This window comes from Neopsephotus bourkii, unplaced genomic scaffold (genome assembly GCF_033783945.1).
Source record: "Neopsephotus bourkii isolate Nb327-2 ecotype Australia unplaced genomic scaffold, CSIRO-AGI_Nbou_v1 NB_719, whole genome shotgun sequence".
Lineage (NCBI taxonomy): Eukaryota > Metazoa > Chordata > Aves > Psittaciformes > Psittacidae > Neopsephotus > Neopsephotus bourkii.
The window spans coordinates 8,978-35,929 of record NW_026901218.1 but is presented as its reverse complement, the minus strand read 5'-3'; the positions used below and the strand labels follow the sequence as shown (position 1 = coordinate 35,929).

At 38.7% G+C, this 26,952-nt stretch overlaps 1 long non-coding RNA gene across 1 annotated transcript; it reads right to left on the bottom strand.

Moving 5' to 3' along the window:
• Positions 1-24,827: 24,827 nt before the first annotated feature.
• On the bottom strand, positions 24,828-26,608 carry LOC133212589 (uncharacterized). Its single transcript, XR_009725535.1, has 2 exons — positions 26,268-26,608; positions 24,828-25,590 (listed from the first exon to the last, which is right to left on the bottom strand). It is a non-coding gene; the product is annotated as an uncharacterized LOC133212589 (long non-coding RNA).
• Between the last annotated feature and the right edge of the window lie 344 nt (positions 26,609-26,952).

Here is a 26,952-nt window from a genome sequence, read left to right as displayed (position 1 = left end):
AGCATACTCTCTAATTTGCTATGATGTCCAAATCCCAAAACCACTTTAGAAAACTGCCTACAGTGAAAATTTCCAAGCACCTTAAACAGTTTCTGTAGGAGTAGCCACAGAAATCACCACATTGCTGTCTTACAGCATCCTGGTAAGTTAGATTTATATAGGAAAACTCAAGTCAACATGAGCAACCCTGGGTTTTTCTGTCCTTTCCTTCTATCAGTCATGATTTAGGAACCTTTTTCATGGAGAGCAGACACTTGCATTTATAGTAAGGTTATAAAAGAAAAGAAATACAGGCTTTAAAGTTACTCCATCTCTGGCTTAGGCAAGTCTTTTCACAAATACACTGCACCAATGAGCATTTTCTCCAAAGCTGCCTACAAAGCCTCATCACCAGCACAGCAAGCAACCCAGTTACAGGAGCAGCTCTACACAGATGGAGTGGCTGAAGTACCAAGTCTTGACATGCTTTATGAGTTAATTTGGTGTTATTTAGTGCACGGCATGGCAGCACTAAATCTTCACATCCTTTTTACTGCTTTAAGTAATGCTTTAACTTCTTGGTAGCCACACAAGCTGGTGTTACTCCTTTTTTATTTATTTGTTTAATACCCAGGGCAGCTGCAGAGTACATTCTTTGCTAGAGGATGAGTGATCCAATCTGAAGTTATGAAACTCTATTTTTTCAAGGCACTTTTTCCAATCAAATATAGCTAAGACAATAGGAAATAAGGAGGGGAAATATATCAAAATCCCCAAACCCATTAAGTGTTCTCTCTTTAGAGACTGCTGTTTTATTTGACAACGAGATTAGTAGTTTTTCCATGGAGGATACAGCGTCCCTAGTCACCCCATGACAACACAAATGGAGGAAAGGCTGGGTAACTCATGAAGCTTCACCTGCTTTTTCCTTTTCTGAAAATACCAAGATCATTTTCTCCTGAAATTCTGTAGTCTCCTGAAGTAAAATCTATACTTTAAAAGGTACATGAATTAGTATATGATAATCAGCAGTAAGGAAATAAATCACAGTAGGTGTTACTTCAGATTGTCTTATCAGAACACTAAATATCAAATGGTACAGCTACATGATGTACAAAAGTCGATCATCAAGAGAAACTCTCAATAAATCATAGAAATCAAGATAACACTCGATGAATCACAGAAAACGTTCTTAAGTGTGAACTAGCAAAGTCTATAAATACTAAAACACATCTCTGGGATTTAACTATGCTGTTTGAAATTTTGAGTTGAAGTGTTTCTTTAGCCAGGTAATATTAGATTGACTGACTAGTGGGTGGACACAAAGGTCCACCTAGTATGTTATCAGCTGCCATTCCATGAGTGGCAGGCAGCTAACATAGCACTCAAGGGAGTTTTCCACCCATCTGTTCTTAATAAAATTATATCGTGATGTTCTGAATCGAGCACTTTTCATTTTTAGCTCCACTAATTAACACTATAACTACGAAGTTCATCCTGGAGAAAAAAAAAGCCCTACCCAAAGTGCCAGTTTACAGACTGTAAAACTTGTGACGTCACTGGCATTTGCTCCATTAGACATACTATATGAGTCTTTTTTTTTCCCTTTTCTAATTTATTAGCAGGAGTTATTATACTTGAATAAACTTAATAGAACAATTTCACCGTTCTGTTGCTAGCAGCCAAACTAGATTATTGTTGCTCAGCGGCATTGCTCTTACACTGGGGAAAATGCATGTTAATGAAATTCTACTTCTATTCAGGAAATCATAGGCTCCTGCATCAAATACAGCACATCCTGCATTTAACAAAAGTGGATTTTATACTCCACAGAAGGTTATTGTTAAAAAGTGGATAAGTATTTCCTGATATTCAGGGGTAGCTATGGAAGACAGCATCACAGAATCATAGAATAGTTAGGGTTGGAAAGGACCTTAAGATCATCAAGTTCCAAACCCCTTCCCATGGGAAGGGACACGTCGCTCTAAACCATATGACCCAAGGCCTCATCCAACCTGGCCTTGAACACCACCAGTGATGGAGCATTCACAACCTCCTTGGGCAGCCTATTCCAGTGCGTCATCACCCTAACAGGAAAGAATTTCCTCCGTATATCCAATCTAAACTTCCCCTGGTTAAGTTTTAACGTGCCACCCCTTGTCCTGTCACTACAGTCCCTAATGAAGAGTCCCTCCCCAGCATCCCTATAGGCCCCCTTCAGATACTGGAAGGCTGCTATGAGGTCTCCACACAGCCTTCTCTTCTCCAGGCTGAACAGCCCCAACTTTCTCAGGCTATCTTCATATGGGAGGTGCTCCAGCCCCTGACCATCCTCGTGGGCTCCTCTGGACTTGTTCCAACAGATCCATGTCCTTTTTATGTTGAGGACACCAGAACTGCACACAATACTCCAGGTGAGGTCTCACGAGAGCAGAATAAAGGGGCAGGATCACCTCCTTCGACCTGCTGGTCCTTTTGATGCAGCCCAGGATACGGTTGGTCATGTATACATGTCGTTCATTTTACCCACTTGGAAAGCAAGGAGCATCCCTTACCTCTACCTCTCCCCAGCCGCCACAAGAGGCACCTTGTACTCAACATTCTGCCTTGGATCTCTGTTCCCTAAAGTGATACAATCAACAAAAACAGGGTACAAGAAAAACAGCAGAAACTTCAACTTATCTTTTAAATGCCTCTGAAAAGACCACTGTGTCTAGAAATTAACTGAAGTTACCAGATGTGGACAAGAGGAAAGTTCAGCCTGAACCTGTACAGTAACAGTGATGGTCCTGGGAACTTCCTCTCCTTGTGGTCAAAATCCTCTAGTTCAAAATATACTCATAATAATCCAAACCGAGAACAGAACAATGATTACTTTTGAGATTAACTTAAATATTATCTTCAAAACACAAGTCTTCCTTTTTGCATTTGTGACTGCTTGTTGAGGTGAAAAAGAAATGCCGATAGCTAAATAACTTATTAATTTAGAAAAAAATAAAAATCACCCAACCCCTCAGAATTACAGTGCAGGTGATGGAACCCTAGCAGAATTCAGTCCTATGGACCCAAGCTGTATGTTTGGAGCTTCTACTTTAAGCTTTTCTATGTTTGGTTTTCTTGACTTTTGGGAATTTAAAAAAATAAAAATAAAAATAAAAGAAACAAACATGAAACCAGAATTTGCAAGTGGTGAAATTTATCTGTCACATCAGATATTAATAGTTATTAACAGTTATTAACAGTTAAAATATGCAAAATCAGAAAAAAATTGGCGTGTGCCCATGTATGTAAAACATCCTTGAAAAGTCACTCAAGCAGCTCCATTTGCAACCATTATGCTCCCACAGATAAAATATTCTCCAGTTAAAGTAACGAGCAGCACCCCTGTGGTATTTCACATTTTCGTTTCAAGCCCATCCCACAGTCAGCAGAAGCTTGTGACCATGGAGGTTTGCCTACAGTATTAGTGGCCATGGGAGCAATTCTCCCTGCACGGCCACGTTCAGGGGGAGTATTTATCATTTGCACTTTGACTGGAGATATAAATCCCATCCTTTTATTTTTTGGACTGAACGAACATTATTTTTATAAGCATAAAAAGAGACCCAACTATTTTACTGGAGCTCATCCCATGCTACCAGGAAGACTAAGCTATAAATACATGCATTAAACGGGTTTATCAGAGCTTAGGAGAAGTTAAGCAAACCTAAGAATTTAAGCTACTATGAGATTCCTAGGCAGTATCTAGCAATAAAAGCAGACAACACCAAAAGCCACCTCCAAAAACAGGTACTGTCTGGTGCCTTGGAGTAGTTCATCTGCAGACCCCAGTGCCCTGGAAGTTAACCTCTGGCTCCTTGCTCCAAGTGCTTGGCTGCCCTCACCTCTGCCAGATTTCAGCACCTGCTCTGAGTTGCTCCTGTTGGTACAGAGATCCCCATGATGGGGACATCACCTGTGGGGACACCATTGGGGTGTCTTTTTCTTTGTATATAATGCTGTTTTAATCAGGCATCTACCTTCCTGATATGGCATCAAAGCACACAGTGAAAAGGTAATTTCTATACCACTATACCACTAAGATTGTTTAGTAACTTATACATGTTTAAATCAGGGTCATGCACACTATGAAGACATATGCATTTACTGAGCATATAAGGGATGCAATAGCCACATATCTTTATTAAAAAAAAAACAATTAAAACACCTTTTAACTGAACAACTACATTTTTTTTTGCTTAGTCAAAAGCACAAGACTTAGATTTCCTAGTCAAAGTGCTGTGTATATAAAAAAGAACTAAAATTTTTGCCCTTCTCTTTATAGTTGTTCATTATTATTTCTGTAGTATTTTTAAAGTCTGAACAGAAGAACACTGTCAGTATCAAACCCGTAAAGAGTTATCAAATATATGTACAGTTATGAACAAGTTACTTGAGGAGATTCATAATGGTTATGAAATGTTTACAAAGAAAATATCAACATATATTAAGTTCCAGAAACAGAGAAAACAAGCTGCACCTTTAAAAAAAATAAATCTAATCTCTTCTAACACTGCAGTCAGAGAATATATGAACTCACGTGCTTTGTGCTGTGGAATTAAAGTCTATTTTGCAAACTTTCGGTCCTCGTGCAAAGAGCTGTTTCCATCACCCATGACCCTGAAATGCCATCAAGTCCCAACTGAGCTGCCACAATGTCAGCAGGATCAGCCACACTGCACCGTAACACAACGAGAGAAGGATCGGTGCAGTTTCTCCAGGTAACTACAGGAAAAGTTTGGGAAAGGAGGATCTAAGTGGGTCAGAGCAGGAGCTAAACTCCACAGGGAGCGGAGTTTCGCCTAGCTGAATCTCTGGCATTCTCTGAGGCAAAGCAAAAACATTTTTCATTTCTTCATCATTCTCTTTAATTCTCATTTCATTTACAAACATTTTTCAGTGTAGCACCCAGGCTGGGGAAGGCTCCCAGCAGTCCAAAGCTGGACAGTACCAGCAGTAACATCCTGCAAATAGAGGGCTCATGCTGGAGATGCCAGCCTAAGGCTCCTGGGGGTGCGTACATCCCTCCCCAGCAGTGCCAAGCTAGGGGGTACCAATTCACACTGCCAGACCTGCACCTGGAAAGACAATACCCCCCAGCATGGTCTTCACATACAGGGGACCCAACTGCAGGGCCTGCACCTGCAACCCCATGGTCACATCATCTTCTGTCTGCAGAGCTTTGAACAAGGAGGGTGAGGCAATGACAGCCCTGCCACGCTGCTGCTAGAGAGAGTAGATGCTTGTGCATCTTCATCAAGTCCAACCACAGCCTCAATGCCAGAATTATGTGTTTGAAGAGATACAGAAATCAGCCATTGTAGGGACAACCGAGCTCACAAAACTGGTGTTTGAAATTGCACAAAATTATGCAAACAAACCAACCTGCAGTGTTGCTTCTACTAATAAAATTGTGTCAGGATGTACAGCTCAGCAAATTAGCTTGCTTTAGAGAGGTTGTTAACTCAACCTAGTTTTAACAAAATAATGTCACAAGAGGAGAATACAAAAATAGATCCTTTGAGACTGCAGAGGTATCCCAGTGATTCATGTGAACAGCTTTAAAGACACTAACCTTTAACCAAGTTGCATGCTTTTCTCTTATGCAGTACCCTAAATCACAGTGAGGAAAAGACTACTAATGGTTTTTTAAGCTTTACCCTAAGAAAGCTAAAGTGAATATTTGTTAAACTATATTAATTACAGCCCAAAACCATGCATATAAAAATGTATTATAAAGAATCTAAAACTCTTCAGAGGTAAATCACATGTGATAAGACAGTGCTTCTAATTAGCTTTAATTAGAAATCTGCAGCAAATTTCCATGAATTATTTAAATTTATCTTGAAAGATACCCAATTCTTAGGGAAAAAAAAAAAGGAATAAAAAAAGTATTTCACTCTGCATTTATTCTGCTCTCTCTTCTCAGCAACAAAGATATCTGATCAAAGGATATTTTCCTTAAATTGCCTCTTACAAAATGCTGAGACATTTCTCAGATGAGAGCATAGAGCACGCACAACAGTGTGCGCACTGCTGAGATTCATGAGATGCAATGCTGAATAATTTACTTTTGGAAGACATATCTAATTCTAGCCCAAAATTAAAAGAGAAATATGAAGTGATACTATGTGAGTAAACTCAGCCCTACAACTGTATTTAATTCTGGCAATTATCAAGGCCCAGTGTAGAAAGGCTCAGTTCAGTCCTAAAGTTCAAAGCATGGGTTGTTACATGAGCAGACTCTGAGGGAGAAATGGTGCCAAGTGATTGTTGTCATGAAAATACACAAATGCAAAGATTTAAAAGGAGCATGGGCTTAGATATTACATCAAATAGCCACGCTAGGGACAATCGCCATGAGAATCATTCTGCCTGCGTCCTCATTGCCATCACACCAACAAACCTGACGTTGCACATGAAAGGTGACAGAGCATACGCAGTCGCAAGCCTCCTGGAGACTTACACTCATAGGTCGCATGGAAAAAGAATGAATAGGAGAGACTCTCTACGTGGAAAAGCAGTGGGCTAGCTGAAGACTAGGTTATATAGTTATATGATCTTGTTTATGAGCCCATATATACATGGGCCTGAAAATCCCACCAGGGAACAGACCACAGAAATTCTTCAGACACCCATTGAGGGTAGGTTCACAAAAGCCAATGCAGTGTGTAAGTTGGCATTGCTGCATAAGCCATGTGTGGAAAAAATACATTTTAATATCACTATTGATATAAGTGCACACGTGCAATTCTTCCATTAAAGCTTCTTAATATTGTGAGACATCACATCAAAAGCTAGTATTTTAATTTGTCTGTAGAAAATCTCACCTACTACCAACAGCCATTAACACTATTTTGCCTCGTCTTTCAACAGTAGCATCTCAATGCCAGCTGTAGAGGCTAAATATACATTAGTGTTATGATTAGAGAGACAGAGTGGATTTGAAACAAATCCTCTAATCGATCCCAATTACCAGATATTAACGCAATTCACAGAGCAGTTTCAGTGAACACCAACTAGACTTCCTTAAGAGGAAATTAAATTAGGAACTTAATTCCAAAAGTGCTAAAATATAGATTAGCTTGGACCATATTAAAGCATATAGATAAGCTCCAAGTGCAGTTCTTGGTCCTGACAGCTTTGAAATATACCTGTATCTTGATCCTGAGGCCAAACTGTATGCACTCTATAGAAAAACCCTATTCTGCATGCTGTGTGATACGTACTCCTGAATTTAATCTACTGATCCTCTCCTGTGCTCTGTGACCCACATCAATATTCAAAGCTTCCCAGTACAGCAGATATCACCTGTGAGAGGTCTGGGTCTCCATTAGTCCAGGCTTCTCTGTATCTGATGGGAATTCAGACCTGCTCTCAGGTACATCAGCTTCAAGTCAGAGGAGCGGGTAGCTGCAGGCTGTAGCCTTTGAGCAGATGAGCTATCTGCATGGAACAACTTCACTGAGACAGTGAGTGCTAAAAGCACCCCTTCTTTCTTTATATGAGGGTATGCAAATACCAGGAGTTTACTGCATTCATAACCTGGAGGACTCTGCTGTGTCCTCTTACGGAGAGGCAGGCTACTGCAAGGAGATCCATGCAGAATTGCACTCAGGTGTCTTTTCAAAGCAGCAGCTGACATCAAACACCCTTCTAGCTTTGTAAAGGGGGCGATATCGATGAGAATATCCACGTTTGCCTGCGCACTTCTGACTTCACAGGGTTTAGGCAATTCTTTGTGCAGTGTGGGTGCAAGAGTTCTTCTCCAATCCCTCAGTGCCACTAGGACCTACAAAGGCAGCAAAGGTGATCTGCTCTGAATTACCCTGCAGCTTTCAAAAGCATCTTATTTTTGTTTTCCCTCCATTCTTTTCCTTCAAATGGTCTGACCCCTGTTGAGTGAAACACCTGGTTTCAACTCCTGCAGTACAGGAGTGAGGGAAGGACAGTCTTAAAGTGCCTCAGTTATGTTTCAGAGCTCTTTGCTGCTTTTACTTTTTCTTTAACTGGACAAAGATGTCATCCACAAACAGAGTACTGTTTTAGGAATTATGCGTGTATAAACCTATGTAAGCAATTTAAATATATTAACAGATTCATACAGAATCTGGTAAAAAATAGCTACTTAAAATAAAAATTAAAGATTACCTACATGCCCTCCACACCACTCATCAATGGGGAATTAAACTATTAGGGCAGAAAATTGTACATCATTTCCCCAAAGTCAAGTGCAGTTTCATAGGTGGTTTCGGAGCATCTGCAGACTGAAACCTCCACGTGAAAACTGGTTTGGTGCCAGAAGAACATTTTAAATCTGTGCCAGACCCATCATCGCAATCAGTACCTTAAAATTATCTCCATTTACAGAGGGTAATTGAACATGAAAACACAATCTTAAAATCTAAATGGGGCAAAATGTATTCCTGTTGGGCAGGCTGCAGTCAAGCCAGTTCTCTGACATTTTCTCAAGTGAACTGCCACTTCATCTGTCTGTCACCTCTGAAGTTCATCTCATAGGCTATGCTAAACACAAGTAATATGTACTGTCCAGCTCCCATGACCTATTTTGAAAAGCAACAATTCTTAAAGATTTTTTAATCCTAAGGGTCAGCCACCAGTCAATTATTCTTTATTACAGAGTATTCCGACATTTCTTGTCACTTTACAATTTCTGTACTTTAATAATAGTAAATATTTTCCTAATTACTCTTTGCAACAGGAATTTTATAATTAGTTAGATAATTGCTTTAAAATACGCAATTGCATTTTCACAATGTATTTATTACTCTCTTAATATAGTATTCTTGAAACATAACATTTTCCATTGAGAACATATATCTATATTCGTTTCCACAAGACAGTTTTAAAACTAGATTAATATCCTTTTTTCTTACTATATAAAAAAACTATTTCCCATTAAATCTGAATTAAAAATTTGCAATGAGTAACTTATTTAATTTAGTTCTCCCCTCCCCCCCCCCCCCGAGATTATCCTTAGATGGCGGAAATTACCTTTGTTCATCACTTACAGTAATTCAAAGTTCATGTGCAAGTCTTGAAAACTAAATTATGAATAGTTCAAAATATTCAAGATATAATCTAGCTATTTTATGAAATTATTTTTAATAACAGAATAATGGAAAAGCCACAATCTTGTATTCAAACCAGTTGAAAAAAAAATAAAACATTGAAAGCTCATAAGTAATCAACAACTCCTAGAATTAGCTTTAATAAGATCACTTTGAAACTTCTTGCTCTGTCCCATTTTTTCTAGTATACAGGATACAGCAGAAGAAAAAACAGCTAAGTTTGAAGATGGAACTGCGAAATGGGTCCCATCTGACCAGCCATGACCACTGTATTCTTGGTTTTGTTTTGTTTCTGAGGTAGGAAACGATGAGTGAAATTCAATTATTCTTCAAAGTCTTCAGTTTCCCAGTGAGCAATAAAACCCCCACACATCTGGGATTCGCAAATCTCATTTGTAAAGGATTTTCACTGGAAAGCAGAACTTTATGAAATTAGGCCTTTGTACAAGAGCAACTCACAAAAAATGCTATCTTTGCCATTTAAGAATGCTTTGGTAAGAACATTTTAATCTACTCCACTTTCATTATGCAAGCAGCGTACTTCAAACATTGCTAATCTTCTGGTAACAGGTTTGCAGCAGCAGTAGTGGTGGGGATTGCTTAGTTTCACACACTGGCCAATGTACTATGGGGAAATTGTCAGTGGTGCCTACAGCAAGGTCAAGACTTACTATAGCCTCCAGAAGATAATTTTTAAACCTGCATAATGCTTGAAACTGTAAAACCCTGCACGCAGTCCAAACAAGCCTGGAGGCAGAACGTGCTCTGCAGCACAAACACCAGGCTATACCCACTTTGATAACTTACTGTCATTTTAAAACACATTTAACTTAGACAGTGCCAACGATCTGTAAAAAGCAGTGACATAAAAAGGATTCAAGCTAAACAACCAGCATATTATTAGGTAATAAAAATCAACATTAATTTGGGAATCTCCAAAACAAGTAATGGTGGAAATATTGTTGTGAAAGGTATGCACAAATATATAGGCTTTTGCTCATTAGTAGTACCTATTGCTGAACAGGTTAGTCAGCTGGCTTAAATACGACTGCAATAACATTAGTGTTGTAATGGTGATGTTATAAATTGTTGCCAGAATTTCCCATACAACAAAATGACATCTTTAATGTTTAAAAAGAATACAAATAGTGTACGTATCTCTGCTTCTTTTGAAGTTTCTGTATTAAATCTGGAATACCATTTTTACCTTGAGCAAAGCATAAGGTCACATTTTGGTAATGTATGTATCCCACCATATCAGAGTTTGCTGGACTTGAACTTTAACTTGGTAGAAAAAGAAACCCAGTAGGTGCTGGAACCTATACCAGGAGAATATGTACTTATGATCAAGCTACAGACTTCTGTCATTGGGCTGGCTCAAGAACTGTGCTTTCTGGTGTAATTTTGCTCATTTCGAGGTTAAGATCTGAAAAATGATGACTGTTTCTGTGCTTTGCAACTCCCCTTTCTGAACTTCTGTACAAAGCCTGGAAGAGTTGTTATTACAGACACTTCCAACCAGCTCATGGCTTTGATTTTTTCAGTCTGGCCTTCTGAGAATGGCAGAGCAATTAATTAGCCTTTGTCCACCAGCTAAGCTACCGCTTTATGTCAGACTGCCTTAGCAAACTACACTGAAAAACAGCAGCTGAAAAGACATGGGAGAGGAAATACAAAACGACAGGATAAAGCAATTTACCCTACCTCATAAATACCATAAACTGTGCATCAAGTTCTTTTATCAGAACCACCTTGTCAAAATAGTCTGCCTTTAGGTAAAGCCTATGCATTGCCCTGCTCACTGAGCCAGCACTGAAGGGTGAAGTGACATGGAAAGAGAGAAAGAAAACCAGGATAATCCAACTGCTCTATCTTAAACAGCCAGAATATCTCAGGATCAAAGCTAGCACAGCCACATTTGGAATTCCTGAAGGTCTATATGGGGCCTGCATCTCTTTGACATTAGGCACTCGGAGACCTATGGCACAGTGCTCCTATGCACAGTGGTGCAAGTGCCACAGGCACAGTCACCCATTTCCAGCCTCTCATCCTTCCTGTAGCTGCAGAACCAGCTACGCCTCATATTTTATCATAGTCAGTATTGAAGAATTACAAATGACATTTTCTACAGGCTACAGAATTTGCTACCTAGCTGTGTCCATGTGTATATGGTGTACTAAGATTGCAATGAGATGGGTTTTTTCAGTCAAAGCAATTATTCATATATCATAACTTGTCAAGAATTGACAGATATCGCCACCAGAAAAACATTTCTCCTTTGCCTTCTTTTCTTAAAATACAAGATATCTGATTCAAAGCTGGGGGGAAAGGGGAGTAGAACATTATCCTTTGACACCTTCAGTTTTTCATATTCATGGGTTTAGATAACTTAGGAAAATCTCTTTATAAGTAACAGCTCTGTTTTCCAAAGTATGGTACTTGGAATCTACAATTTTCTGCAATACAGAAAATATATTAAGGAGTTTTCATAATACAGAATAAATCGATTTGGATTTCCCAAACTGGTCAGATTTACGCTCTTTTGATAACACGATGACTAAAGAAAAATCTATACTACTTCCCTTTTTAGCAACCCTATTACATCATTCCTCCTCAGAAATGGCAGTATCTGAGCCAGGACATATCAGATCCCATGATTTATTAGGAGTAAGCTTGCAGAAGAACAGAACAGTGAGCTGTTAGCTTTTGTGGAATGTATAATCAAAAGTACTGTAACAAAGCTCTGTAATTTATTTTGCGGAGAGTCAGAAAACTTATTGACAAAGCATTAATAAAACAGAATAATGAGATGAATAAACGTACAACGTCTTGAAGATCCAAACATAAAGACTGACTACAGAGCAGATTTCCAGAGCATCTACCCAGTTCTGCTCCTAGTGGAGTTGGCAGAGGAATATTCAGTGTCTATAACCAGGAAGTATTTACTCAAATAAATCTGTAGTTGATTTCTGAGACTAATTCAACCTATATTTAATCCCAAGCAATTTACCACTATCTTCAATAAGAAGTTAAGATACTCCCAAAAGGGAGGCATGCCTGCCTTCATGGAAGGCTCCTAACTTATTTTATACATCCACATTTCCTATATGCTTAAGTAATTTTTCTTAGTTTTAAAAGTAAACAAAGGCTAGTTTTACCTGCACTTAAATATGTTTCCCTTTTTGTTTTCCAATTGACATACATTTCATCCCAGCAAGTCAAATCAAGTTATATTAGTGATCAAATGAAACAACACAGTAAGTCTGGCTGATGCAACATGCCGTGAGGTGGTTTCACGGATTGGACTCAATAGGATCAATTCAGTGAGAAACAGTGAGCAGTGTGAGAAGCAGGCAGGGTGAGGGGGAGAATGTAGGAGCAGCCATTATTGGCAAATTAAATCTGGAAGAAGAAACTGTTCAACCTGCCTTCGTAGGTTTGCCCTTATTTTTCTAGCCCTTCCCTCCTTTACCCTACCGAATCAGACTAAGCAGACATTTCCGCATATTTATTCTACAGATCTCAATATATTTCCCTTATTCACCAAGTTACTTCATATGTGACAAGCAAATGTAAGATCTTTCTGTTCAGACATGCCAAAATAGAGACCATATGTATGTACACACTGTTGAAGGAGAGAATGAACTTACTAACTTCCTAAATAGCTACTAAAATAAAAAAAATATGCTGATTATGATTTTTTTTAAAACAGGTACCAAGTAGAAACCACATCCAGCTAATCAAACAACATGGCTAAACATGTTCAGAAGGCAGTGCACATAGAGTAAGTGAAAGACTCTTAACGGTAGAAGGCAGAAGTCTTAATTTGCTCATTAATGCAGAATTTCTCCAAGGAGGTAATAGAAAAATAACAACCACTGACAGCAAATTAAATAGGCTGATGCAGACATGAAATCTATATCTGGTACAGACAAGCAAATTATCTTCAAGAGTTAGTTAACTCATTTCTAACCCATTCCTTCATGTCGAAAGTACTAACACCTCACAGTAAGATGACAATGACCACAAATCTGAAGCTTCAGGTCAGCATATCACAACAAAGGATATGATTCATATTATAAAATTAATATGATCTGAATGATCTTAACAGATTCAGTTTTAACCAATATGAAATAGCATTCATTAAAGTGACAATTAAAACCAGGAAGGTAAATAGAGACCCTTTGTAAAAATTAGGAAATCAATATCTAAAGTTGCACTTTCCCTTGGGCACGTTTAAGTCTGTAAAAAGATGCAAACAAAAATCTGTCATGCCTTCATCTCATTTATGATATACCTGTAATGGTTACTTAGAACATGCACATAGAAGAACTGCAAAATAATTTGTTATTTGATTTTCAAGTCTTGATGAAAAAACCCAGGTCTCAGAATTAATGAACTACACAATCATCATATCTGATCTGTTTTTCCCTTTCTTTCTCCAATTAATTGCTGCAGTGCACTAACTGAAGTCTAAGACCACCTGCCAAAGGAGTGTACATTCATATTGTGTCTTTTCTCCTTGCATTTATGGTTTAAGTCTGCACTTCCTTCTTCTTGCATGTGTGTTTTGAAAACTGTTACTTTTGAAGATTCAGCATTTTTATCCCATCTTTCAAATACTAAAGAATTCGGAGTTCCCTAAATCATCTTCCTCAATAGTCTGAATATGTTAATGTCGAAGGGAAAGGATTGTCAGCTGCCAACCAGCAATTTTCACATGACAACATCTCCCTCTCCCAACCTCATCATGAGTCAAAAAATCCTATTTAACACATGTTGAGCTCATAATGATCAAAGATCCGGAAGAAAAATTAACCAAAATGTCAGTGCCCCTGTCAGTCTTTACCACCTCCCCTAGGCAGGGCAATCACATCTCCAACACAGGAATCAAAGTTCAGTTTCCAGGTCTCTGGCTATTTATGCAGTGAACAAGAATACTTGCCCAAAGCAAACCAGGACAAAGAACATATTTGGGTGCACAAACAGGGGCATGCAGGAACAAGCAAGTACAAAAGGCAGAAAAAAGCAAAATAAATTCACTCACTGGGGAGCCAAGGTTTGGATCTTTCCTGAACAAATTGAAGTCACTGTAATACAGGAAAGAAAACAGTAGGTCTTAAAATAAAACTTAACCTGTTTTTGTTTCTCAGCTATGCAGAAGGCAACTGTGATTTTTGCCAGATTACTAAATTTTTATGCAAGTTTCAGAAATATCTCTTAGATTGATCACAACTAACAGTCAAGCTCAAAATATCCTGTTCTGCTCACATTATTAGATTGCCTCATGAGGGAGTAAGTTTGTTGATGACTCTAGAAACTTGCATACAATTCCTTGAGAGAGTCAGACAGCAAGATGTATGGACTGCCTTCAAGAAGGAATATTATATGTGAACCATGTGCTTTCCGTAGAATTTTTTCCATCACTTTTACAGACACTGTCAAGAATGATGCCACTGAGGATGTCAGACCCATGTCCCCACATGTCAACGTACAGACTGCTCTGAGCAGAGCTGCTCAGTGAGTACCAGCGCACCATGGAGGCTCTGCAGAGGTACATTAGACATCTGAAATATTTAACACAGTGAGGTCAATCATGCCATACAGCCTTACAGCAAGTTTGAAGTTCTCCAGGTAGGAGCTTCTACGTAAAAATCTGCATGCTGCCTTAGTGATCCTGCAGTGGCTTTAAAATCTGGTTGGGCATCTTCTGGGTCTCCTCAAGATAGACAAACAAGGGGGTTCTCATACGGTTTCCAAGACTGATCCACAAACAAGGCTGTACAGGTAAAACATTTTGCCTCAGGTGCATTGAATAGGTTCAGAACAGTCACTCCGTTTCTCCTTTTCACTACAGGGAGAGCAAAATTCTCCTGCCCAATGACCTGGATTAACCTGGACTTTCTATCACTGCCTGACTCTGCAGTGTCCCCCAGGGAAAGCCCCAGATGCCAGCCAATAACCGCGGATGCTGCAAGACACAGTGCTAGAGGACGTGCATGGTGGATGCCTTTAAGCATGGTTAACTACACTGTTAAGAATAACACTGTGTCTTATAAGCAATGCCATTGTGAACATGTTGTTGCACACTTAGAAAGCAACCTGTGAACTGTGCCAGTATGTATCGCTTACAGCTCTACTAAGTAATTAATAACACAGTTAAATATGCAAATAACATTGCAGAAGACTGAAAATTAGATGTTAATTCATTATTAAAAATTTCCTTCTAAAGTGACACATCAGATGGAGAGCCTAATATAGTTTTCCCTGATTACTTGGTTGGCTTCAACATGCAGTTGTTATTTAACAAGTAGAAGAGGAGCAGGTTGTTGTTAACAGCTATTTATAGACTCCAGGAAGAGAATGCAGGGACCAAGCAGATTAAAACCACATCACCAGGAGCTGGTGATGCCCGAGATTTCTCATCTGATAATCTGAATATTAGTAATATGAACTACAACTCCCCCATTTTATCACTTTTTTTTAATTATCAAAATTAAACTTTAATAATCTTACAAGTCCTGCTACTTGTTAACTTTTATGATCACAGTCTCAAGGAGTCTATTTTTGGTGACTTTTCAACTTTTTTTTTTCCTTCTTCCTAGGGCTAAACTATGAATCTGCATTCTGCAGAATGTGCTAGTTAAGTATTTCTTCTGAACACAAATGTTTTCTACTTCAAGGGAATTATCTGAAAGCTCAAAGCCAGTTCTCCCACCAACACATACGCAAGTACAAAAATATCCATCCATATAGTGTCCAAATTCTAAATCCTGTAAGAAAACTTCAGTGGATCAAAACTGATTAACCTACGGATCCTTACACAGACCTACATTTAATGTGGAATTTTGAATGTAATTTGACCAGATTTATACACATGAATAGAATATGGTGATCTGACCAAATGATTAACCATGAAATCAAAAGCATTCAGTATGAAGAGTCTTAAAAGATTAAACTCCTATGGGAGGACTAGAGAGATGCCAGTACACTGTGTTTGAAAAGCTAATTGCTTGGAGGTAGCATTCCACCTGTCAAACAGTATGCTAGCAACATTACGAGCCTCTAATGGCTTTAATTAAAGGTCTTACATTTAACCACCTTGGTTTAGACATAACATTAAAGTTATACTGACTGTCATCCACATCACTCAAGTGTTTTACAGGCTCTGACTTTTTGGTTCCCTTTTTTTAACCCAGTCTGTTGCTTTTGCATGCAGCCACACACTCCTTTATAGCCTTTGTCAACAAATCTTCATTATTGAGACACTTTTATTATATTAAACTACATGCACCTTCCAAAGAGAAAAACAGTGCCTTATTGCCATTGAAAGAAAGGATGCATGGCAGAGCATGATTTACAGTAATTAGCAAGATTAAGAACCACAATTAACTGCAATTAGACAATACTCTATTAAAGGAGAAAAATTACCATGCAGAGTGCCAGTAAATAAATACATGGACAATTGCTTCTTGCAGATGAGGCAGAGCAGAGCTGGTCAGCCTCATTCACAGGCCAAAACACTTCTTCATACCCACAACAGTTTATGTCATGCAGGAATAGAATCTGAGTAAAAGAATTTCCGGGTTTGATGTAACAAAGCCACAATCATACATCTTTGCAAATGTGAAGTTCACAAATTTCTGCTTCTCTGAGGAGTGAGGTTATGGCATTGGGTAGATAGTTGACAAATAAAGAGAGGAATGCAAGATGTCTACAGAACGTAGGAGCTTTTCCAGTGTCCCGGGAAGCTTTGATATTTTTGCTTCTAGCAAATGAATGAATTGGCACTATTCATGATAATCATTTTTAAAAGTTTATTGCCTCATGTGCAGATTTTTGTTCTCTCCTGTGCCATCTGCTGCTCTCTCATCTCTCTCCCTCCCTTCAGTTCTTCAGCCCAGGGATCAGCCAAATCTAGCTTAAGCTCCAGGACTCTTTTCCACAGTTGTCATCAACAGCTTGATTTTCCCAACAGGACAAAAAGTTTGTTGGAGTGGGGTTTATTTTGGGTTTGGTTTTGGGTTTTCCCGCCCCCAATTTAACAAATATTAGATGATATTTTCTGAAACAGATCCTCACAGTCAGTAGCTCTAACGTAAAGTCAAGAAGAACATCAGTGACATTGGTCTGCCCTACAAATAAAGCCAGCAGCAAAGCTGCACTGCTCAGATTTAAGAGCTACTGAAAGGCTGTCACTAATTTGTGAAATATCCCTTACTTACTTGCTTGCAAGAGTCTGTTCAAATCCAGCATATCTGTCTTCTGATGAATTAGGAAATTAAAAAACAATTACTATTTCTTGTAACTATATTATAAATCATAACTACTCATCATCAGTCTCACATTAGACTATTGACCAGACCCTATCCTATAAGAAAATGTGCTGTTGCAAACTTTGTTGTATTTTTCTTATATGTATATGTGTGTGTGTGTATATATATGCACACTTATATATTACTGAAGAGGACCATAGTAAGCACACAATTTTCCTCCCCACAGCACAAACCCCATAAACAGACTAGTAGCAGGAATCAGCAGAAGTTGTATTTCCTTCAAAGCCAATTAGACTATTATTCTCCAAACCAAAATAATGCAATTCAAACTTATGTTTCTGAGAATTTTAACTTGCCTTGGTTACATTTGTGTATGTACCTTGCTGTCTGGGAGCCTTCTTTTAATCAAGACTGAAGCAAGCCACTCCCTGAAGAACAAGAGATATGTTTAATGTACAGAATTAAAAATAGAAATTCCTACATCAAACCTTTCCAATGTTGTAATTATGATTAATGCTAATTATTATATCTGGATTTCAGTAGAATATTCAATATGGAAACTGTGAATTCAAGAGGAAGAAACAGGGATTAGACAAAGAGCTTTAGGTAGGTAAGGTGAGGGTAAGGAAAAGGTTAAGGGAGCCTTCAAGCTTCACAAAGGTTCTTAATGGCATTCTTAAAGTATCAGCATTATAACAGATTGGTTTTAACTCCTTATTGATTTTTATTTGGTACCAACCTGAATATGCTAATTAAATTGGCTAATAGAAGTTAGGAAGGTTCATTCACTGGGGAGTATCAGATATCACTGAAAGGAACTACATGATAACAGCTCACAGCATAACTCAATTTTGCCACTGTGTATTGAGACGTAAAAACATGGCTATAACCACTGTGGGTGGAAACATAAAAACATGACTGTACTTAAGTGAAAGATGACGTTCCTTGGAAGCAACAAAAATAATCTCTGTTAAATATCCAGAACTTATCAGTAGAAGAAGAAACCCTGTATGCTTTAAGTAGAATGGGAATTTGCAATTAAAAAAGTTAAATTCTATTACCCATCCATTTTCTAATAAACAGAAACACAAAAGAACTCAATTTTCAATTTCATGTATAATTTTGTACACCTTTGCACAAGAAAGCTGAATAACAATGTAGAAAAGTATTGCAAAGAAGTGCATGGATGACCAAGAAGTGAAAACAAAATTGCTTATTTAACCTAGAAAATTAGCTAGACTTTATGCCAGTAAATAAATAAGGAAAAAAGAAATAACAGTTATGCCATAAAGACAAAGTTAGAAAAAAGAATAAGTAAGCTGGCTGAACACCAAAGCTGAAAAAAAAAAATGGTTTGTAACAAATAGGAAAAATAAACTCTGGAATAACCTTCCAGCTCTCCAGAGAAGGAAGCAATTGAACCAGTTACATGATTAGGCTCTATCACTTTATGAAAGAAGGGGTGATGCTGATGCCTGCAGAGCCCCTTGGTCTGTGATGATTGCTTCATTTTTTTTCTGTCTTCATACACAGAGTACCTACAAACTGAATGCTCCATCACCAGAACTTCTGGCTCTTCACCTGTCCCTCTGAATTACATGGATGCAGATACATACACACAGACACATCACAACCCAGACAGCCAAAATGCCAAAATCAGAAAATTGCCTACTAATTGAGTAGGTTTTGATAAAACACGTAATATCTGAGAAAAAACACATCCCTTAAAAAGGCAAGAACACCTTACTATCAAGCATCAGATAAACATCATCCAAAGAGGAGCATAACTTTGCATTAAACAGTGGCAATGACGGAGACACCAGCTTCTGCACACTACCCAACAGCGGTTTCTAGTTTTCAGGTATTTGAAGTGTTGAATGTTAGAAGTTACATTACAAAACACCTGCTGAGAAGCAGCTTTGCTTCTAACTCAGCTGTTTTATTTGTATTTCAATAAGAATTTTGAGGTACTGTGGAATACGATATCTTGTGCTCAATCCAATACATCCAAACAGTCCCACAGTGCTGGATGCATCAGGCTTACTTCCAGGTCCCACACCCCAGCACTCGTCTGCAAGTAGCAGTTGATCTCTTAAGAATGTTGATTAAGTGGGACTGGAAACAAACTTTCTGAGGGAGGGACCTCAGGATTTAATGTTGAGCACCTCTAAGTGGGGATGAGAACAAGCCCAGTATGGAGGCAAACCTTTGTGCTGCAGAATTTATTGTCCCTTCTGGACTTTGCTAAAGTCAAACTGCAGGAAAGAGAAACTCGAAACTAGTCATCTGCCGATAAATTGATATAATTTAGTGCCTCCACTAATTACAGCAGAAATCTTCTGTGCCTGAAGAGAGGCAAGAACCTCACATTGATCTGAAAGTTAATTACCAGACTCACTGATGAGTAACCAGTGGCAAAAGCATTCAGTTCTAGAGTGTCATTTCTTCACCAAATTTTTCCATTACTGCACATGAAATATGAACAAAAAATAAAAACCCAAACAACAAGGTACTTCCTTATTTACAAGAGAGGACTAGAAAATATTTATACCATAGCTATATACCAAAGGGGAAAATAAAAATAATCTAGAGTTACACACCAAGCAGAACACAAGAGTTTCTTCTTGTTAAACCAGTAAATATTGTCTGTATTTTTCCTTCAGAGAAAATATGTTGTCCCAGGAGCCATCTCAGATCGAACAGTTCTCACCAACTATTTCCTTTAATCATATTGAATATAACATTCTGAGCCAGACACATAATCACCAAAAAAAAGGGCTGTTTTCTCAAAGGAAACAGGCTATGCTCCAATCCCTGTACACTTCTGTCACACTGGGAACCACTATGTGATCATTCAGCAGCACGCGGAGCTTTTCTGCCTGAAGGTACCAAGTCTAGAAGTAAGTGTGAGAAGTTCAGCAGTGGTACAGGGGGCTACCAAGCTGGATAAACCAGGAGGAGAATTTTGCAGCTCACTGACTAAGGTGAGAAGGCAAAGGAGATAAAGGCACAAAGACAGTTAATGGTCATACCCAGTGGGTTGCAGTTTTGGAATTGGCTTTTATTCCTGCTATATCAGCCCCTCAGCTGTGGGTTCTGTACTCCTCAAGTTATAGAAGCCAATCTTTCTAAATGGGGTTAGTTAAAAAAATAAATAACTGTGAAGGGATTCAGAGCCAACTGGAGCATACAGCTAAACCTTTCTATAAAGACATCAAGGAACTTCCCATCTCTTATATTAGGACAGAAAACCAAAACACCACATCTCTCTAAAGACAGAAAGTACAGACCTACTGGGGGCAAATACCTAAAAAACAGTGAAATAAATGTACCTTTTTCAGATCTTTGTTCCACTCTTGCTTCCAGCAGCCTCTAGTATCCCAGAAAAGTCTTTTCCTGACTTCAGGATGTTATTCAGAATCCTCCCCAATGCACAGAAATCCCAAGCACCACACAACCATCACATGGCCGCCCCACACCCTTCTTCCAGGTGAGCAAAATCCCCAGCCCCACCTCTGCAGACCCCCAGCACCCTGATTTGCTACCCAAACAGACAAACAACTGCAGAATAATTAATGATAAAGCAATAAAACCAGTAAGCAGCATGGTACAGAGACAAAATATCTATAGCTTCATATTCAATAAAGCTGGCATATGTTGAGACAGTTTTCTTAGCTGGACACATAAGGAAAAAACACAGAATTCATGTTTCTCATTCTGTGCTTCATATGACCCATTTGCTTCACTGGCTTTCCCTGCTTTATGGCTTCAACAGCACCATTCCAGGTTTTAATTACTGCTAAAATTTCTAATTTGCTTTGACTTTATCAAAGCCCACCAACAAAAACCCTCTCTGCACATCAGAAGATTTTTCAGGTTCACTGGGTTATTTCTGTGTTATGGGGATAGAAAATAACAGTGGCTTAAGACACTCGTGCAAATACACTTTATAACTACTATGGGTCTAACATTAAACTCTGACAAGTATTATTTCCAAGCAGTCTGAAATGCTGTGATGCAAAATGAGACTGAATTCCCAGGTGGTCCTGGCTAATCTGCATCACTCCCAGAGATCTCCTCAATTGACACCTTGAAAAATGATGATGATCTGCTACAACCTGTCTTAATTAATTGAACTGTTCATCCCCTCTCCTCCCCCATATTAACACACCTGATGTGCAGAATCAGTAATCTGAATAATTGCAGTAGGGAAAGCAGGGACACTAAGGGCAAATGTAGGAAAGTGCAAGAGAATGATTTTTATTAAAAATAAATCAGTCACCCATCGGCGAGAGCTCTGGTTAAAATTAACATCTTAAACCAATTTCTGCTGTTTATAATAAATGAGCATCTAAATAGGAATTGTCTATAAAATAGAGCAGGTATTTCTGCCATCTTTTTGCATTTCCCCAGCTCCTTGTTCAGGCTCAGACTTTGTTTATTTGTAAACAGGGAGTGTATTGTAACATGTGCTCTCAATAGCCTCAAGAGGCAGTGACAGGACCTCAGGTCTCACAGTGAGCTATGCCTGTGTTTCTTGGATGGAAACCTCTTGTCAACGGGAGAGGGGAAATATCTGGTTTTCAAAATAATTTTTATAACTAATGACTCTCAATATTACCACAAAGATTAAGCTTTTAATCTTCTTTAATTTGATGTAAATAAGATTTATTTCAAAGGAAATTAGAAAACACAATGACATTATCTCCAGGAGTTCTCCTCATAAGTTCTCACAGACTAATTTATAGATAGCTTTATATTTTAAAGAGTGCACTATTTAGATATTACATCTCCTAGAAAGCTTCTTTCAGCTAAATGTGCAAATAATGGTAACAAACCACCTGTCTTTTCGGATGCTGCCAGCACAGTGGGATGAGCAGAGCTCCCATCCTTTGCTAGCAAAGCCACGACTGCTCACACCAGCCAAGTGCCGCTGCAGTGAGCTCTGCCTGGCCAGCACGGCCTAGGTCTCCTACAATAAAGTCAATTTTACTTTCTGCATACCCTCAGCACCCACCCAAGATAACCGAAACCCCAGGCTTGTAGTTCATGGTAGAGGCTTTCTTTGTCATCAATCAGTGTTTGCCGTGAGCCAGTTATAGAGCTAGAACTAAGAAAGAAAGGGATAGATTTTGTATGCAACACAATGCAATTCGGTCCCATTCAGTGTAATCCAGAGCTGTGTTAATTGTCTGACTTAGTCTTTCCATTCTCTTGAAATCATTATTTCCTGCTTGCTAGCAATAACATTATTTGGTTAGGCAAGCAATGCAGCTCACATTTTTTAAATAATATGCTTCATAATATACTATGTATATATATTGCATAATGAAGTGAACGGAAAGATAGTAATTTTATCCCAATAACATGCTTTAGAGCTTACAGTAGCAAAATTATCTCCAGTGATGTTTGAGGAGAGTGGAATTTGAACTGATATTTTTTATTTTGCAAGGTGATCTGTACAAAATTAGGTACCTGATTATGGGTTAGATATATATTGCAATCATTATTCCATGAATTCTGAAGAGACAATCTGTCTCCCTGTCTTCAGGCTAAAACAGAGCATCACAAGAGTAGGGGCTCAGAGCAATGACAGGATATAATAGGTTCACACCACCAAAATCCTTCTTTGAAAAATGTATAAGATAGGGAGAAAGTGTCTTGTTTTCTTGTGTCTTTAATATTGCATTTCACCATCTACTACAAAGGCAGAGCAATGGGATATTTTTCTTATTAACCAGAGTTTTCTTGATGCTTGAAATAAATTAAAAGTCTCTTTCAAAGAAATCTCCTACATTTTGTAAATGAAAGCCATGTAACAGTCACAATTAGCATTTTAAACATCTGAGCGTGTGAGAGCTGCTGACTGAAGACTAAAATTTCCTCCATTAACAAGCAGTTTGACTTGTCTTAATACAACCCTGTAATAACAATTAAAGACAAGCAAAACCTATCCTTCCTATTTGTTAGTCAGAACCTTCAAAGGAATTGATTTTTTTTAATTTAGTTTTAACTCAAATGGCCAGGCTGCAATCCTTAATTGGGGCTGTTCTCTGTAACAGGGAGCGCAGGCCTCATCAGTAATCAGTGCTGTGCAGCTTGGCAGGCACACACTGCCTGCCATCACTGCAGCCGCATGGACACCCTGCAGCATCCCTGGCTGATGCCCAAGTGCAAATGACCCCGTGCTCTTGTCCACTCTCAGATTTTAAACATTTGGAATGGAAGCACTATGAATTGAAGAGAGACAGACATGTACCCTATGATGCTAAAGCAAAGCATTACCAGTTCTGCAAAATTTAACTATGGAAGAAGCAGAATGTTTTTAGTACTGAAAATATGTTAGCAAGGAGCCCAGCTGGCATGGTTGGCAGCACGGAGGGCTGACCTATGAGGGCACACATCCTGGCATGCTGAGGATCCTTAGCAATTCCCAGGGTGTTATGTAGGAGAGTCATTTCTGCAGCAAAGGGAGCCAACCTCCATACGTTCTAGTAACACACACATGTACCTATCCCACTGATAGGATTATAGAACTCATTAATCTTTAAAATGTGTTTATATTCATTTTCCTTTCTGTTACACCTGTGTGCTGATGAGAATATTAAAAACTCTAAATTGGGTTAAAAGCTGAAAAAAGCTGTAGTTGCCCCAGATGAGCTGAGGTAGCTGAACACGTGCACATTCCCAATGCACTGCAATACAGCATGGAGCGCTGCTCCAGAGGGAGCACAGAAAATGCTTCAAAGGCAGTTTTACTTGGCCCGTGTGATCCAATGTGCGCTCTGCATCATATTAGGAGGATCAAAGGCTTTAGTCCTTGAAAGCTCCTTGGGCACTTGCTTTTTAAATCTGCAGTCAATAGGAATCAAAACACCCTCAAATGTCTGGGTCTAAGTGACCCAACCAAGTTCAGTGCAGAAAGATGACGTCTCTTACACAGAAAGCTCCTAAATCCGCTGGGCCTTGTTTGTCCCCATCATAAATATAAACATTGATTTTTCACATGGAATTTTATACAAGTGAGATACAACTATTGGACCTAATGTTCAGATAGATTTAGTCTGTGTAAGCAAAGACTGACCTAAATGACATCAAGGCCTTGATACACAGCTCCATCGCCATTTTTTGCAGGGGTATTTTTCTCCCCAGACAAGCTGAATCTAGATTTGCCATTACTCTAAGAAATGTAGCATTCAGGAAAAGTTCAAGCAGAGATCTCACTACTACCTTAGGGTACAAGACTTCATGATTCTCCCCACAGTTTTCAGTTTATAAAGCCCAAATTAGCATTCTAGTACGTAAAAGCTTGAAATTGTTACCTGAAGGAGTGTTGAGTCTTTGGAAGCATCCAGCTTTTAATTAAACACTTTTCTGTACAGCTGGGCATGCTGTAGTCACAGTTTAGCTTGTTAATTATGTTGTGCAAGGACCACTATGCTGTACTCATGGTGAATGATTTATTAACTCCAGCAATATAAAATCTTCTCTATAGTACTGGCACACCAAAGACAAAAGAGGTAATTACTTTGCCCAAAGACTTTAACTTCATTTATACTCTGTACACTGGGAGCACCATCACAGTGCCCTAAATCACAGCATCGTTATTTAGTCCTCAGCAAGCTTTCCATTGTAAAATGTTCAGCATCATCCTTCGCTTACAGCTACTTTGGGGTAAAATCCAACAGATTATGTCTGCAAGGGGGATATGTCATACATTAACAAACTTGCTATTACCGAAGGATTCATTGTTGTTTCAGGCTCAAACAGCAGTTTCCATGACTCTTCCTGTGGTTATAGGACATGAGTTACAGTGTAAAGTCTGCTTAAGAACTTTGTTCAATTCTGTATACAATTACCTAGCAATGATCCTGATATTAGCAACATTTTTTTACTCTTTTGAGCTCTGAAACATCTTGATATGCCTGAAGTGAATATGAAATAGTATCTTCTAATAACCTGCATTTGTTTAAATTTTTTGTCTCAGTTGCCCAAGATGTTTCATCTTATTGTCTGGCACCTTTCCCAAACAAATAGATAAAACATTAACGTGCTGGGGAGCAAAAGACCCCGCAGCAGGGTCTGTTCAGAAAAATAGCTGACGTGATTGCCCATGTGAAAGCAGCTCTTGTTTGTGCCAGGTGTGTGTATATCACTTGCTTGGAGTTTACATCTCTTCAAAATTGATGTGAAAAGACAAAGACCTAAAAGGAAAAGGAAAGTAGTCATTTTAAGGTGAAGCATAAACATTGTCAGAACCATTAGAGCTAGTGTAATTTGGCTGCCTCTTTCCTGGCTGCTTCTGTAGCAGCTGTAAATCAGAGGAAATCACAGTGTGACAGGCTTTGGCACGACAAGGGGATCCTTTCACCACTTCAAGAGCTTAAAAACTAAGCCTAAAAGTCTCACTTGAATGAGCATGTTAGTTGGTGCAGCAACTTCCCTAGCTATTTATTATTTATATTACCTTACACGGGTTAACCCCCTTGTGTTAGGCATGTACAAATACAGAGCTGAAAACTGGTCCCTATGCTTGCAGTTACATCAGGTAGAACAGAGGGAGTGATTGAAAGCAAATCACATTGTGGCTGACAAGGCTGAGTTTACCACAAACAGCCTCCTTGACTTCTTCCTTCAGGAGACAAGAGATTTTCAGACACCATTTCTCAGTGTCTTGAGGCTGTCCCTTAACGTTAAATATTGATTCAATATTATCTGAGTCTCTCAGGGGGGCAAAATGAATATGCATTTTCCCAAGTGCATGTAGTTTTAAATAGCAGGGTAATTGTAATGGTCTGCAGATAAGCCGAATGAACATTCAACAGCTAATACATTGTTTATACAAGCAGTGCATGCATTAAGATATACTGTTTACCAGCACCTTGGCCGACCTGCTTTGTTTATTCATCAATAGCAGTCGTTTGGGAGAGTTTCAATCTGGCACAGTTCTGCCCTGGACTCAGCAGGTTACCTTCCCATAATGTTAAACATGCTGTAGTGAAGTTAATTAGACATAAGTAGCTTGCCTTTTTTTTTTTTTTTCAGAGAACATAATTTATTGCTTGGCGAGCTGTGTACACCATTCTAGATGCAATAAACAGCCAGAGAGGTGTTGAAATCTGGTAGAATGAAGGAAATAGGTGTAAAACAGAGGGAAAATGAATGCAAGTTTTGTGAGATTTAAAGATAATTGGATTCTAAGATGATAAAGAATGCTTGCTTTTTTTTTTTTTTTTTTCCTAATGGGGCTATGTTAACAATTAAAGCATAAGGACATCATAAGGTTTGTGTTTTATTCAGATTAACCAGGATAGAAATCTAGCCTGTTATGTTTTCTATCAGATGCCAGAAATATATCACAACATGACATTGGCCTCCTATTTTGTCATTCTTCTCTCCAAAGAATCACAGGATCATAGAACCATAGAATAGTTAGGGTTGAAAAGGACCTTAAAATTGCCTAGTTCCAACCCCCTGCCATGGGCAGGGACGTCTCATTCTAGACCATGAATCAAAAGAAATATTTTAGTTTTCTATCTGGTGTTTTTAAGTATGTTTAGGTGGTC